This window comes from Lutra lutra, chromosome 2 (assembly GCF_902655055.1).
Source record: "Lutra lutra chromosome 2, mLutLut1.2, whole genome shotgun sequence".
Taxonomy (NCBI): Eukaryota; Metazoa; Chordata; class Mammalia; order Carnivora; family Mustelidae; genus Lutra; species Lutra lutra.
The window spans coordinates 166,881,449-166,897,799 of NC_062279.1; the positions used below are offsets into that span (position 1 = coordinate 166,881,449).

The 16,351-nt window shown below is 35.6% G+C and overlaps 1 long non-coding RNA gene across 1 annotated transcript; it reads left to right on the forward strand.

Annotated features, from left to right (window-relative positions):
• Positions 1-2,638: 2,638 nt before the first annotated feature.
• On the forward strand, positions 2,639-15,956 carry LOC125091938 (uncharacterized). Its single transcript, XR_007124794.1, has 3 exons — positions 2,639-2,732; positions 9,564-9,680; positions 15,835-15,956. It is a non-coding gene; the product is annotated as an uncharacterized LOC125091938 (long non-coding RNA).
• The last annotated feature ends 395 nt before the right edge of the window (positions 15,957-16,351 follow it).

Genomic DNA, 16,351 nt, shown 5'->3' on the forward strand with positions numbered 1-16,351 from the left:
AAATTACAACAACTGAAAAATAAATTCAGTCTTACTTTAACTAGACTTTATAGTGAAAATTAAATGGACTTCAGTTTTTTGTACATCTCAACAGAAACATTGAAGAAAAGAATTTGCTTCGTTGCTCGATTTTATGTTAACTTAAAGCAGATGAAGATAAAACAGAAATAAACAGCAATTAAATCACAGAAATTTCTGGATGAAATAAAACAATTCTTTACAGTTTCTAGGTAATGGCAAAAGTGTTTCTGGCAGGAAAGTATAATTAACAGCAGTGTTAAAGCTTTGCTTTACATTCTTTTGGCAATTGAGTCTACTAAGTTGAAAGCTGTTAAGTAGAGTATTTGAGTTTCATATTAATTTGCATTTTACTTGACTGCTTTTTACTATTTTGTAAGCATGAAACAGAGAGGTCTGGGTTCAACACAACAAATTACTGTACAAAATAAAAAATTGCTACCCAAGCAGCTTTGTGTTTCTACTGGGTTTGTCATGCTGTGAGTAAAAAAGAAAAAAATAAAAAGAAAGAAAGAAAAGAAGTGTTGATTCTTAAGAGGCATTTCAGCACTAGATCTGCACTATCAAAAATAGTCCTCGAACATAGAGTTATCTAGAAATTCAGCAGTTTGCAAACAAGTGCACTAGGGAGTAGTTTTTCACACTGAAATATTTTTGCTACATATCAGCAAGTCCTTGAGGAGAGCCTGCTGGCTCCAAAGGTCTGCGGTTTGCTATTGAAATAGCAAAGCAATAATATTTAGCCATTGCTAACAGGGAAGCCATGATGGGTCTGCTCTTTATAGCAACTACTATATTTGACCAAAATGATTTAACCCCTGGACTTGAAAAGCATGACTTCATGTTAATACTTGTTTCCTAACCTTTGATATCCTTTATTATTATTTTTTGTAAGTGCAAAGTGTATGTGTTAAGTATACTTTCCATAGACATGAATCACAAAATACAAAATGGAAGATAAATGATTGACAAAAACAGTAAGTCCGTTGCATGTGCGTGTCTATGCTTGTGTATGTGTGTGTATGCAAGTGTATACATTTACTGTGTTTTGGTTAACAGTTGGCAATAATCCTAAAAGGAGCAAAGAGAATCTTGCTCTAAGTGAGGGAATTATCATCTGGGTATGTTGGTTCTGTGCCCTATTAGAAACTGTGTTATTGCATAATAATGTTTGTGAAGTCATTAGAATAGTTCAGCTTCCTTTTTCCTATGTCATTGTCCTCTTACATATTAAGATGGGTTTCAATATTTATGTTAATCTCATTAACTCATATGCCCATGAGGCAATCTAAAATATTTTTAAGTTGTTAGACCTCTAACTTTATTTTATTGGCCTGTATTTTTCACCAAAATCCCGCAAAAGAACAGATTCTTTAGAAATATAATTTAATAAGCAATAAAGGGCTCTCATATTGGCAGCCAATCAGATGACAAATCAAATTCTTTAAATATTTACTCATTTGCGAAATAAAATGGTATCAGTTTAATTCATTTCCACTTCATGTTTCCTATGTTTCAAAGCAACTTTTAAATACACACTTTAAAGGTTTTCCTGAAGCTCTGTGCTATAATTTGTTTTCATTTTCTAACCAGATATAAATTAATAAAGTCATACTGAATGAGGAGTTGGGCACCCCCTAAAATCTTTCTACTCATTTGATTGAGAATTTGGCTATAAATTTCAGTGACTGTAAAATAACAAGATACATACCACTAGCATGACACAGGGGCTTCAATATGTTAATGAGAGAGATTGTAGGTGTCAGATAGCTGATGTATTCCAGGACTGTTTAGGGCACTAAGAACCTGTCACAGTGGGAGAAGCTGCTGTGTAGCACTGTTTATCTTGAGACATTCAGACAGGGAGATAAAATGCATATTAATCCCTAAAGATAAACAGTCTTTACTGCTGTATTGGATAAGCATCTGTTTTGTCATATTTAACCTCCATGTGGGTGAATGGAGAGAAATCAGTAGTGAATGACTGAAGGAGGGATAGGGGGCACAAAGGAGAAGCTAGAAGAGTAGTAAATAGTTTCCACCTTACCCTGGTTATACATCTCAGTGCTGTCCTTTCACCCATCTTTATTGGAAACTTTGCATTTTGGGTCGTCATAAATTAAGTTGATACACTTATTATCTTCTGACTCCCTTTTGCCCAGGATCTACCTTGGAGAACCTACAGAGCAAGAGGGTAACTAGCTGACATCTTTAAATGCCGACGGGCATCAGGACCCTTCATGTTGGATTCCTTGTGGTGAAGGACATTGTATTATTTTGTATGTTTCCTCCACAGAGACCAGCACCATATTAGGAAAAATAAGTACTGCATACATATTTGTTGAATGAGTAGCCCAGGGATCATGAAGTTTATACCTTCTGACTAATGCCAACAGTTGTCCTTCATTATTTTTATTTTCTCTGAAAAGGAACATTGCTGAAATCAGATCATAAGCCTTTAGATGAAGCAGAGCAAAAGAATTTTCTTAATTACACAACCATGTTCTGCAGCCCAATGCTATGCATCACCTGTTTTTACTTAATGTTTGCAAAAGCTAAATAAATATACTTGTTATAATACAAGGACAACATTTGCCTGAGGGTATCACAACAGGTCACTGTTACTCCCAGCAAAAGGGAAGATTTGGAACAGAAATCCAAAGACTTATCCATTTATTTTGAATACTACCACAACGGCTCTGCTTAGAAAAAAGGTTAGATGACCTTTTACTTTCTTTTCAAAGATGATTGCATAATGATAACTTGAGAGCTAAGGGGATATATTTTTTTTAAATATTGGCTAATTTCCAGTGCAAACAATGCATTTTTGGAAAATGTGTTGAAATGACTTTTTAGAAGCTGTGCTCATTTTTCTAAGATTAATTCTGTAAACACACAGTTGATAAATGCCGATTCAGAGTCTCATGTACTAGACATGAAGCAAATATTTTCTGTGGTTTAGATCTATTTTAACTTCTATGCTTTACATACCAACAGTATTCTATTTTTCATGAAATCTTCTGCATACTTAGTCCTCTTCGCCATGGTAAATGTAATTTGGAAGACAGAATCAAAGTATTTTTTAATACTGACTTCAATCCTCTCACTGACTGTGGGAATCTGATTCACAACAGAGTCTCTAGTACATTTTCCCACAAGTTCTATATTACTCACTGTGGTAGCCGTACCTGTTGATTAGATTGGTTGTAATTTTATTTTTTCTCTGTTGTTGTTTCTCCAATGAGGTGTACTTTACATAAACTAAAGAGCGTATGTTTTAAGTGTTCATTTTGAATGGGTTTGTTAAATATATATGGTAATGCAACCACCATGCAAAGCATGATATGAAACATTTTCATCATCTTAAAAGTTTTTTGTGCATCTTACAGTCAATTCCCACTCTCCAAAAAGCAGTTACTTTTTGACCTCTTTCATTCAGCAGAATGTTCACTACTAGTGATAACTCATGATATGATTATAAAACAAGCTGTTTATCCTTACTCTGTTGCCCAGGTAGGGGAGATATTTATTTAGCTTTATCAGAAATTGATAAGATTATCAGAACAGCGCTCCAAAATGAGCCATTTTATTCCTTTGCCAGCAAAGTAGGAGATTTACAAGTGCTACATCCTTGCCAGTATTTGGTATTGTCAGACATTTTAATTTTAGCTATTCTAAGGAGAATGAAAGCTCTTTATCTCATTGTTGCTTTGATATTCATTTTACTGATTAACAAGGTAGAGGATGTTTTCAAGACACTTGTATACCTTCTATTTCAGGTGTCTGTTCAAGTCTTTAGGTCATTTTTACTGGATTGTTTGAAATTTCATTATTAATGAATAAGAGTCATTTTTAAATGCTGGTTACATTTTTTTTTTTTTTTTTTTTGGCATTACATTTCCTATGAACCTATGGATTAATAGTCTTAACATTGCCTTCTGGTAATCAGAAAATTTTAATTTTGATTAAGTCCAATTTACCACTTATTTATTTTTATTTAGTGCTTTTTGTGTCTAGGTTAAAATATGTTCGACCATTTTAAGGTTCCAAAGATAATTCTTCTTTACCTTATCTCCTAGAGATCTATTTTAGCTTTAAGGCTCTGATTCATCTCAAATTAATTTTGAGAAATGGGGTAAGTATGGAATAATGTTTTTCTTAATTTTTTTTACTCTTTTTAAAAAGTATAGTAGACTTACAATGTAACCTTAGTTTCAAGTGTACAACATAATGATTGAACAACTCTGTACATTATGCTATGCTCACAAGTGTAGCTACCATCTGTCACCACACAATGCTATTACAATACCATTGATTATATTCCCTATACTGTGGCTTTTATACCTGTGTTATTCATCCCATAACTGAAAGCCTGCATCTCCCACTCCTCTTCAACCACTTTGTATCCCTCCACCTCCCTCCTCTCTGGAAATCATCAGTTTGTTTTCTCTATTTTTGGTCTGTTTTTGCTTTTTGTATGTGTGTTTATTCATTTGTTTTGTTTTGCTTAGATTCCACATATAGTGAAATAATATGGTATTTGTCTTTTTTAGTCTGACTTATTTCACTTAACAAAATACCTCTAGGCTCATCAATGTTGTTACAAATGGCAAGATTTCATCATTTTTTTACACCTGAGTAATATTTCAGTGTGTGTGTGTGTGTGTGTATGTGCATGTGGGTATACCACATTTTCTTTATCCATTTAGTCATCGACAGACACTTGGTTGTTTCTATGGTTTGGGTAGTGGAAATAATGTTGCTACAACTGTGGGGGTGCATTTAGTTTTGTGGGTTAGTGTCTTTGCTTCTTTCAGACATATACCCAGAAGTGGAATTGTTAAATCATATGCTGGTTCTATTTTTAATTTTTTGATGATACTTTATACTGTTTTCCATAGTGGCTGCACCAATCTACAATCCTACCAACAGTTACAAGGGTCCCTTTTTTCTACATCCACACCAGCATTTGTTATCTCTTATCTTTTGATGGTGGCTATCCTAACAAGTATCATGAGGTGATATATTTTTGTGGTTTTAATTTGCATTTTTCTGATGATTAGCAATATTAAACATCTTATGTATTTGTTGGCAATTTCACATCTTCTCTGGAAAGATATCTACTCGGGTTTTTTGCCCATTTTTGAATTGGGTTATTTGGGGGGTTTTTTGCTATTGAGTTGTATTAGGTCTTTGTGTCTTTTGAATATTAACCTCTTACCAGATATATGGCTCACAAATTATTTTCTTCTCCTTCCATAGGCTGTCTTTCATTTTGTTGATGGTTTCTTTTTGCTATACAGAACCTTTTTAGTTTGATGTAGTTCCGCTTATTTTTGATTTTGTTGCTGTGCTTTAGATGTTATGTCCAAAAAGTCAATACCAAGGCCCATGCCAAGGAGTTTTATTATTTTTAAGTCTTACATTTCAGTCTTTAATCCATTTCAAGTTAATTTTTAAGAGGTGTGAGAGAGGGGTGCAGTTTTATTTTTTTCATAAGCGGATATCCAATGTTTGCGGCACTATTCCTTGAAGAGAGTGTCTTTTCTCCATTGAGTATTATTGGCTCCTTACTATCAATTGGTCTGCTCAGATTTTCTATTTTTTCTTCACTCAGTCTTGATGAATGGTACGTTTCTAAAAATTTTTCTGTTTCTTCTAGTTTTTTCAGTGTTGGTATATAGTTTGTAGTAGCCTTTTATGGTCCTTTAAATTTCTGTGTTATCAATTGCAATGTCTTCTTTTTTATTTATAATTTATAATTTTGTAGATTTGGGTCCTTTCTTTTTAGTTTGGTTAATCTAGCTAAGATTTTGTCAGTTTTGTTTATTTTTTCAAAGAACCAACTTTTAGTTTGGTTAATCTTTTCTGTTGTTTTCTCTTCTCTATTTCATTTATTTCTGCTCTAATCTTCATTATGTTACATTTCTTCTGCTAACTTTGGGCTCTTTTTCTATTTTCTTTGCTCTTTTTCTAGTTCCTTAAAGTATAAAGCTAGATTATTTGGGATCTTTCTTGCTTTTTTTTTCTTTTTTTAAGAGTTTATTTATCCATTTGATAGAGATCACAAGTAGGCAGAAAGGCAGGCAAAGAGAGAGAGAGCTCCCCACTGATCAGAGAGCCCAATTCAGGGCCTGACCCCAGACTCCAAGACCACGGCTGAAGCCGAGGGCAGAGACCCAACCCACTGAGCCACCCAGGTGCCCCTCTTGGTTCTTAACATAGGTATTATTGCCTTGAACTTCCCTCTTAAAAATGCTTTTGCTATATCCCAGAAGCTCTGGTTTGTGTTTCCAATTTTCTTGATTTCAAGAGACTGTTTTATTTCCCTTTTAATTTCTTCTTTGATCCATTGGTTCTTCAGGAGAATGTTGTTTAATTTCCATGTGTTTGGAATTTTCCAATTTTTTTCTGATCATTGATTTCTATTTTCATGCTGCTATGGACAGAGAAGATACTTGATATAATTTCAATCTTCTTGAATTTGCTAAGATTTGTTTGGTGGTTTAACATGGTTTATCTTAAGGTGCCTCGTTAGCTCAATAGGTAGCGTGTCAGTCTCATAACATGGTTTATCTTAGAAAATGTTCTGCCTGTGCTTGAGAAAAGGGAGTTTTCCACTATTTAGAGTGTTCTGTATATGTCTGTTAGGTCCATTTGGTGTATGGTGTTGTTCAAATCTACTTATCAATTATTTGTTTGGAGGATCTATTCATTTTTGAAGTGAGGTAATGAAGTCCTTATCTAATTATTGTATTACTATTTATTTCTGCTATTAACTCTGCTAGTTTTTGCTTTATATGTTAATGTGCTCTGATGTTAGGTGCATATATATTTACAATTGTTATATCCTCTTGATGGATCAACCCCTTTATCATTATGTAATGACCTTCTTTGTCTTTTTTGGCCATTTTTAGTTTAGGGTCTATTTTGCCTGATATAAGTGTAGCTACTCCTGCTTTTTCTAGTTATCATTTGCTTGAAGTGACTTCTATTTATTTTACTCAGTCTATATGTGTCTTTAAGGCTAAAGTAAGGATATTGTAGGCAGCATATGGTTGGATCTTTTTTTTTTTTTTTAATCTATCCTGACATTCTCTGTCTTTTGATTGGAGAATTAATGTATCTATTTTTAAAGTACTTATTGACAGGTAATTTACTGCCATTTTAACTGTTTTCTGGTTGTTCTATATATCCATTGTGTCTTATCTCTTATCCTGCCTTCCTTTTTCATGCTTTTCTGTTTTTTTGTATTTGTTGACTTCTTTATCATATTTTTTTTTAAAGATTTTATTTTTATTTATTTGACAGAGAGAGATCACAAGCAGGCAGAGAGGCAGGCAGAGAGAGAGGAGGAAGCAGGCTCCCTGCTGAGCAGAGAGCCCGATGCGGGGCTCGATCCCAGGACCCTGAGATCATGACCTGAGCCGAAGGCAGTGGCTTAATCCACTGAGCCACCCAGGCGCCCCTCTATCATATTTTTATATGTAATTCCTATAGGCTTTTCCTTTGTGGTTAAATTGAAACTTACATAAATATGTTAAAATTATAGCTTTCTATTTTAAGTAGATAACAATTTAGTTTCAATATAATTCCAAAAATTTATACTTTTGTTTCTTTTCTCTCTCATATTTTAGGTTACTGTTATACAATTTACATATTTTTCTATACTATATAACTAATAACATATTATTATAATTATGGTTATTTTTACTATGTTCATATTTTTAACTTTTAAACTAGACTTGTGAGTGAATTATGCACCATTATTACCAAATTATGGAATCAAACTTTGACTACACAGTTACCATCATCAATGAGTTTTACACTAACTTTTTAAATTTTTATGATGTCAGTTAGTGTTCTTTTACTTCCACTCAAAGAACACCCTTATTTCTTGTAAGACAAATCTACTGGTAATGAACTCCCTCAGCTTTAGTTTGTTCAGGAAAGCCTTTATCCCTCCTTTATTTCTGAAGAACTGTTTTGCTGGGTATAGTATTCTTCTTTTTTTTTTTTTAACATTTTATTTATTTATTTGAGAGAAGAGAGAGACAGTGAGAGAGAGCATGAGCGAGGAGAAGGTCAGAGGGAGAAGCAGACTCCCCGTGGAGCTGGGAGCCTGATGCGGGACTCGATTCCGGGACTCCAGGATCATGACCTGAGCTGAAGGCAGTCGCTTAACCAACTGAGCCACCCAGGCGCCCTGGGTATAGTATTCTTAATTGACAGGTATTTTTCTTTCAAAATTTGAATACATATTTCCATTCTCTCCTAGCTTGGAATGTTTCCTTTGGGAAAGTTTATAGTGTTGTGGGGGGTTCCTTTGCACATAACTGCTCTTTTTTATCTTGCTATTTTTAGAATTCTTACTTTGTCTTTGACTTTTTGACGATAATTTAATGTGTCTCACTGTAGCCCTATTTGGGTTTAAGTTATTTAGAGTCCTCTGAGCCTCATAGATCTACATGTCTACTTCTCTCTCCAAGTTCAGAAAGTTTTCTGCCATGATTGCTTTCAGTATATTTTCTGCCTCTTTCTCTTCTTCTTTTCTATAATGTGATTATTGTTTCTTTTTATTGTGTCTCATAAGTGCCATAGGTTTTCTTCACTCTTTCATCCTGTTGTCATTTTGTTCCTCTGACTGGATAATTTGTAAAGTCCTATCCTCTAGATGGCTGATTCTTCTGCATGATTGAGTCTGCTTTGAAACTCTCTCTTGTATTTTCAGTTCAATTATTTTATTTTCACCTCTAAGATTTCTGTTTTGTTTTGAAGGTTTTTATCATTTAGTCAATCTTATTTGTCCATGCATTGTTTTCCTAATTTCATTATCTATGCTTTCTTATAATTCATTAAACTTCCTTAAGAGGGTTATTCTGAATTCTTTGTCTGACAGAGCATAGATCTCCATTTCTTTAAGATCAGTTATTAGAGCTTTATTAGTTTCCTTTGGTGGTGTCATCTTTAACTGGTTTTTGACAATCCTTGATTCCTTACATTGGTTTTTGTGCATCTGAGTAATCAGGTTCCTCTTCCAGATTTCACATGTTTATTTTGGCAGAGATAGATCTTCATTGGTCAGCTCTATTTGGGCTTCTGGCTGTGTATGGTCATAATCAGGATCAAGTGGTACGTTCAGCTATAAATAGGGCTGTAAAATAGCTTATCTGTCCTGACAGAGCAGCACAGTAGGACACAGGGTTTGTACACCTTGTCATTTAGTGACCTGAATGAAGCAAGAGTGTGTATTGATTTCCAGGGTTAAGTGAGGCCACCAGTTTTGCTTTGCAAATAGGGAAAGCCACAAGTTGTGCTTTCTGCTCAAGTGCCACTGTAAGAGTGCTGTTGGATGGGCTATGTAAATCCAATGTGTTCTTGTTCTATTTCCTGGTTAGGCTGACTAGAGACAGTATTCATTAATGAGTGGTGCTATAAATTAGCTTTCTGCCCAGGCACAATAGAAGAATTAGGTTTAAGGTCAGTAAAAATCTCTGTTGCCTTAATTCAAGCCTATCCTTACCCCAAGTTCCCTGACTAAACAGGTTCACTGACTTTGTTCTCCAAATTACTGGCTCATCCATCCTTGCCTCAGCTCAAGCACTGCTGAGATGCCCATCTTCCAGATGTTCTCTGGCCAGATGGGACAGGAGCCACAATAGGTGAGTGGAGCTGTGTCTTAGTACCCTTGCCTTTGTGGAATGGGGAAGGGTCACTCCAGGCAATTCTCAATTTTGCAAACCAGCTCTCCATTAACAAAGGCCTGGAGAGCTACCCACAGCCCTGGTTATCAGTTTATCTCCCTTCCTATGCATGGCATAGAAATCGTCCATCCCCAGAACTGGCTTTGCTCTGGAGATGATTAGCTTTGCATGCCTGCCTTTCAGCTTGAGCATTGCTGGACTACATAGCTTCCAAATGTTCTCATCAGCCCCTCTGTTAAGATGTGTCCAGGAGACATTCTTCACTGTGAGTGGGGCTGTGTGTGACTCAGTCTCTTGCTGAAGCATAGGCAAACCAGTATGTAAGGCTGGCAAAACTCATTTAAGGATGTGATTCATAATTCAAGGAAACTCAGTAGGGTGCAGATATTCTTGAGTCATATCAATCTGCCAAAATATGTATGCTGGTTTTCACAAGTCTCTCCTCCAATCTTCTCCACAGTCAGATTCCCAGTGAGTGATCCCTGCAGATTTCCCTGCAATCCTTGTGGTGTGAGATCAGAGTAGGGGCTCCCACAGAGTGATGCACGATGGTGGGGAGGGGAGAGGGGGTACCACTTGTCCTTCCTGGATTCTCTTTTTCCACTGAAGGAGCTAGACATTCAGGGGAGACCTCTCTACATGGTGTGTGCTGGCCTCGGTAACGGCTAATGTAATCAAGGTATAGCTACTTTTCTTCCTCTTCTAATGCTATGTGTCTTGGTCTCTGTGGTGAGGGGATGCTTTAGCCACATCCCCATGTTCTAGGTTTCTCTCAGCTGTGTTTTGTTCTTGAATAGTTGTTAGTTGTTCTTACCAGGGAGCAGATTCAGGAATAACATGCATTGCCATCTTGGTGATGTCACTCTACCCTATATTTTCCTTTTTTTTTTCTTTTTCATTACGTAAATACTTGTACAAACAGAAAATCACAAGGAACAATGTAACAATTTTTGAAATCATAATTTCTTTTTTTTTAAGATTTTATTTATTTATTTGACAGACAGAGATCACAAGTAGGCAGAGAGGCAGGCATAGAGAAAGAGAGAGGAGGAAGCAAGCTCCCTGCTGAGCAGAAAGCCCAATGTGGGGCTTAATCCCAGGACCCTGGGATCATGACCTGAGCTGAAGGCAGAGGCTTTAACCCACTGAGCCACCCAGGCACCCCTGTAATCCTTATTTCTTTAAAAAAAAATTGTTTCCTGAGACAAATACCACCAGGAGGTCAGTGTATATACTTCTATACACATATTTGTTTTGCAACAATTTCAGTTTGGAGAGTGGGATTTAAAAAGTATAAATGTTAATGTTATTTCTTTCACTTTTTTTTCTGTCCCTGAAATCTCTTTCTCTCATAGTCTGTGTGTGTGTGTATGTGTTTGATATATATATTTATTTATATATTATATATTATTTTTATACATTATTTTAAATAATTGTTCCATTACTATTCCACATTCTACTCATCTATTCCTCTAATGATAGGCATTTAGTTTTTTCTAACTTTTAGTTACCACAGTGCTGTGATTGATCAGCCTCCCTAAGTTCAGCCATCTGCTGTGATTTCTACCACCAGATGATTGTCATTATGGTTCTGGATCTGGCTTTCTAATTGCAAAGCTGGCTATTCTTCCATTATCTATTACCTGGATGTCTCCTTATGGGATCACCTCATCATGGTACATGTTCTCAGCACTAAATTCCTGAAGATGGAACTTTGGGAGGTTACCGAATTCAATATCCTGAAACTGAAGTCTTCTCAGATCTTGTTCAGGTCAAGTCGTTTGTACAAAGTCATGGAATAAATAAATGATCACCACTTCCAACAGATTCTAGGTTTGCTGTACAACCACTGGTTATCCTAATAAAATTTCCAGCTTCTGCACCTCATTTTTAAATGGCTTAGCTATTAATTGCTGCTCTTACTAATTTTTCTTATGAATTCAGCTTATAAATAAAAGATACTATTGCTGTTTTCCCTAATATTTGTTTCTGTTATTGTAGGTAGACCCAATTCAAGAAGCATAGGGCAGCCAGGAATTGTTTGAACTGTAGCTTCTCAGTTGTATAATAATATGTGTGTGCATTTGGTAATCATTATCTATATCCAATTCGCTTTGGGAGAAAAAAATCAATGGCATCAGAATCACCAGGACCTTACAACTATGTTTGCATTATTACAGTCTTGTTCTTCTTTCAACATTGAATTTATGCCTGTAGTTTCCCAGTTGGACTCCCACCCAGGGTGGTTTAAGATCACATATCTAAAAACACAAGCCCAGGCCCTGAAACATTTAAACATGTTAAAAATCAATTTTACCTATGTGATTCCCAGCTGAATGCCACTTCTGATGTGTGTTAGCTTCAAAAGAAATTAAAAGATAAGTAACATGATTACAATCAGATTAGCTTCTCTAGGCAGACAAACGAGACTGTGGAGTTGTCTGAGTGAAGATACTCACTTCCTAGTGAGACCAGTTTACATTACATTAAATAAAAATGAGTTTCCAATATGTGTACTATGTAACAGAGTGGGTAAATAGAAAACTGCTCCCTTGTGATTTAATATGAGTCATGGAAACTGTCTGTTATTCTGTGCCTATTCATGAATTTACTGCCTGTCAAGACACTTTATGAGGTATCTTAGAAAAAACTGTATCATTCTCTGAGATTTGTTGCTCAAACTGAAAGAAGTATTTCTTTGCTTAGCATAACCCATGAAAGTCAAGAAAGAGGGAAATCTAGGATCCTAACTTATTCTACATTGAGGATACAATAATGAAAAATATCTGGCGGTTAACTCATGACAAGGGTAACATTTAACTGCAAGAGAGGAACACAGGTTAATGAACACTAACTAGACAATATACAAGAAATAGGATGGGTTCACTGTCAATTAACATGATATCCATAGTGGGGGGAAAAAATCTCCTGACTCTATGTCTCTTACTTACAAAATAATTTTTACTTTTGTGTTTAGAGGAAAAAAGAACAAGTAAAGTTTTATGGGGAAAGTACAAAATAATTGGGCATTGTTTATTCAAGCAAGTGTGATAATGCCACCCCAAGCTGTTTTCTTTCTTTCTTTCTTTCTTTCTTTCTTTCTTTCTTTCTTTCTTTCTTTCTTTCTTTTTTTTAAAGATTTTATTTATTTATTTGACAGAGAGAGATCACAAGTAGACAGAGAGGCAGGCAGAGAGAGAGAGGGAAGCAGGCTTCTTGCTGAGCAGAGAGCCCGATGCGGGACTCGATCCCAGGACTCTGAGATCATGACCTGAGCCAAAGGCAGCGGCTTAACCCACTGAGCCACCCAGGCGCCCATTTCTTTTTATTCTTTAATATTTTGGTTATAGAGAAAAAAAATTCAGGAAATCAAAATAATTTCAGTGCCCTCTTGATTGGACAATAATATAGGTGGCTTAATGATTGGAAAATTCTATGAGCAAAAGTGCTATGGCAACAAGTTTTAAAAATAAAAAGCAAAGCACATGACAGAAAAGTTAAAGTAAGGATCTAGCAAGAAAGAGGAGTATTACGCCACAATGGAATAGTCAATTCTGCAAATGTTTTAGTCTAAAATGCCCATTTTCCCAATCATAAGGTTTTTTGTTTGTTTGTTTGTTTTTTCTTTTTTAATGTCTTCTGATTGCAGAGTTCCTATACTTAAAGATTTCTTCAAATTGCACAGAGACTGGGGCGCCTGGGTGGCTCAGTGGGTTAAGCCTCTGCCTTCGGCTCAGGTCACGATCTCAGGGTCCTGGGATCAAGTCCTGCATGGAGCCCTGCATTGGGCTTTCTGCTCAGTGGGCAACCTGCTTCCCCTCTCTCTCTCTGCCTGCCTCTCTGCCTACTTGTGATCTCTGTCAAATAAATAAATAAAATCTTCAGAAAGAAACAAAAACAAATTGCACAGAGACATAGAGAAAACATCTTTGAACTAATGGTACATTTAGCATAATTTGCTGACAAAAAATATTACCAAACATCTACTTATAATTTATGGTATTTACTAATATTTGCATTATTCACAAAATCTATACATAGGTAAAACATCCTTTTTTGGATTAAGTTGAACTTTTTTTCTGGAAAGTGCAATTATACCCTTTCTTCACAGAAAATGCAAAAGAAAAAGGAAAGTCAGAAAAATGGTTGTCAGAGAGGAATCTTGGGAAATATTTCAAATAGACATTTTTCTCTTTCTGAATATAAAGCAGTTACCTTTTCTGCCTTAAGTTCAAAAAAGTTCAGTTCTACATATAACCTAAATATCAGATTACAACATGCTAGCATTTAAGGAACTCTTATCTCTCTGGTTTATATACTTTTCCCTTTAAATTGAGTTTAATTATCATAGAAGTGGGAAGAGCTCAGCTAAGTGCTCATGAGTCAAAAAAACACTATAGTTTTGGGGCACCTGGATGGCTCAGTTGTCAAGCATCTGCCTTCAGTTCAGATCATGTTCCCAGGATTCTGGGATTGATAGAACCCCACATCCAGCTCCCTGCTGGACAGGAAGCCTGCTTCTCCCTCTCCCACTCTCCGGCTTGTATTCCCTCTCTCGCTGTGTCTCTCTCTATCAAATAAATAAATAAAAATCTTTAGAAAAACAACAACAACAACAACATAGTTTTGAAAGCACAGTGATCTTCATGAATATATTTTGACAAATATTGATTTCAATCATTGGTTACTCCTTTTGTGATCTAAATATTTAATTTTCAGTAGTTATTTCCAGAAATCAATAGTTGTCTCACCAAACCATGAAAGACTATGGACTCTGAGGAAAAACACTGAGGGTTTTGGAGGGAAGGGGTGGGGGGTTGGGTGAGCCTGGTGGTGGGTATTATGGAGGGTACGTATTGCATAGTGTACTGGTGTAGTGCATAAACAATGAATGCTGGAACATTGAAAAAAAATAGAAAAAAAATAGTTGTCTCACTTTTCGGTTAACACCTTTAAATGGAAGTCTTCCTAGAGCTAAATTAATCTAATTTTTACCCCGTGCTATATTTTGTGAGCAGTTTGGAAGAGGAACAACCATCTTGGAATGTATCAGCCTTGAAAGAATGGTTTAAAGAAAAAATTCAGCTTTGTGGCTCTTTGAACATAAGTCCACGTATTTTCCGGTTCTCCAGCTTTCTTTCTCTTCCTGGTCTACTGTCCTGTTTTTCCTTCTATGCTACAATTTCCCCATCTAAAATGCAGTTAATAACATCTTCTCATGTTGTTGTGATGATTAAATGAGTAAATCTGTGCACAATGCTTGGTGTATTGCCTAACACATAGTAAGCATTCAAACATTGTCTATTGCCATTATTCTTTTTATCTAGCACAAACCAGGCTTGTTAACTATAATGTAATGTCAACTATATTGAATGTGTGTGTTGTGGTGCCGTCATAGGATTGCCTGAGATAACTAATTTTTTTCTAGTATGTGTCATATAGTGACATTCATTTAGAACAACTTATACACTGAGGCAAACATATTTGAGATGCCCTTGTGATGTAATTTCTTGTTGAATTAGGGATTGCTCACCATACTTTGGGAGCAAAAGTGAAGCTATTTGGTCTATAATTTCCCAGGGGCTTCCTCCAAAATCATCTCCTTTTTTGTTTGTTTTTTTTCTTCAATTTAACACTGCATTTAATTCTTTATATTTCACCTTATTTGATTCATTGAGGAGTTCTGTTACTAAACCAGTATCTTGAGATATAAATTCAGTTAGAAATTAGGTATCCTTGATAAAGATTACTTCGCAGGGCACCTGGGTGATCAGTTGTTTAAGCATTCAACTCTTGATTTTGGCTCTGGTCATGACCTCAGGGTTGAGATAGACTTACCCTCTCCTCACAACCCCTCTTGCCTGTTGGGCTCTATTCTCAGCAACATGCCCTTGGGATTCTCTCTCTCTCTCTCCATCCCCCCAACTCTAAAATAAAATAAATCTTTTGAAAAAGGATTACTCTGCCACATTTTGATCTATCCAAATCCCAACGCCATTCTAAGCTTCTGTGTTGTTTTCTCAAGATAGAACTTTTGTCACTGGTTTTATGTGTTTTTTGAAATATCAAGATCAATGAATGCTTTCCTTTATCTATTGGTTTCTTCATTCAGTGCTTTATGTGAGTGTTGTCTGTCCCAGGACTATGACTCCAGCAGAAGGTAACCGTGGTGATAGATGGTAACTAGACATACTGTGGTGATCACACCTCAATGTATACAAATATCGATTCATTATGTTGTACCCTTGAAACTAACAGAATATTGTATGTCAATTAAAATTTGGTAATAAAAAAAGTAACCATGGTCTCAGATATATTGCTCTGCATTTTAAGTTGTAAAAAAAATTATCCCTGCAAAGCAGATCCAAAATTATTTATTGATATCCTTTGTGTAATGTACCTAGGGCAAGAATTAAAATTAGTTTTTCTCCTGGGATATGTGTCTGCTATATTCACACTAAAACCCCAAATATTTTGGTTTATCTGAATACCTGAGTCTCTAGTCAATTCTGATGTCTTCAAATGAAAAGTGATTTACTTTTTCCGTGATTCACTGGTCATCAGAAAGCATGTCTGTATGATTGCTAATTTTTTCATATTTCCTTGAGTTCATTTTCATTTTGAATTAT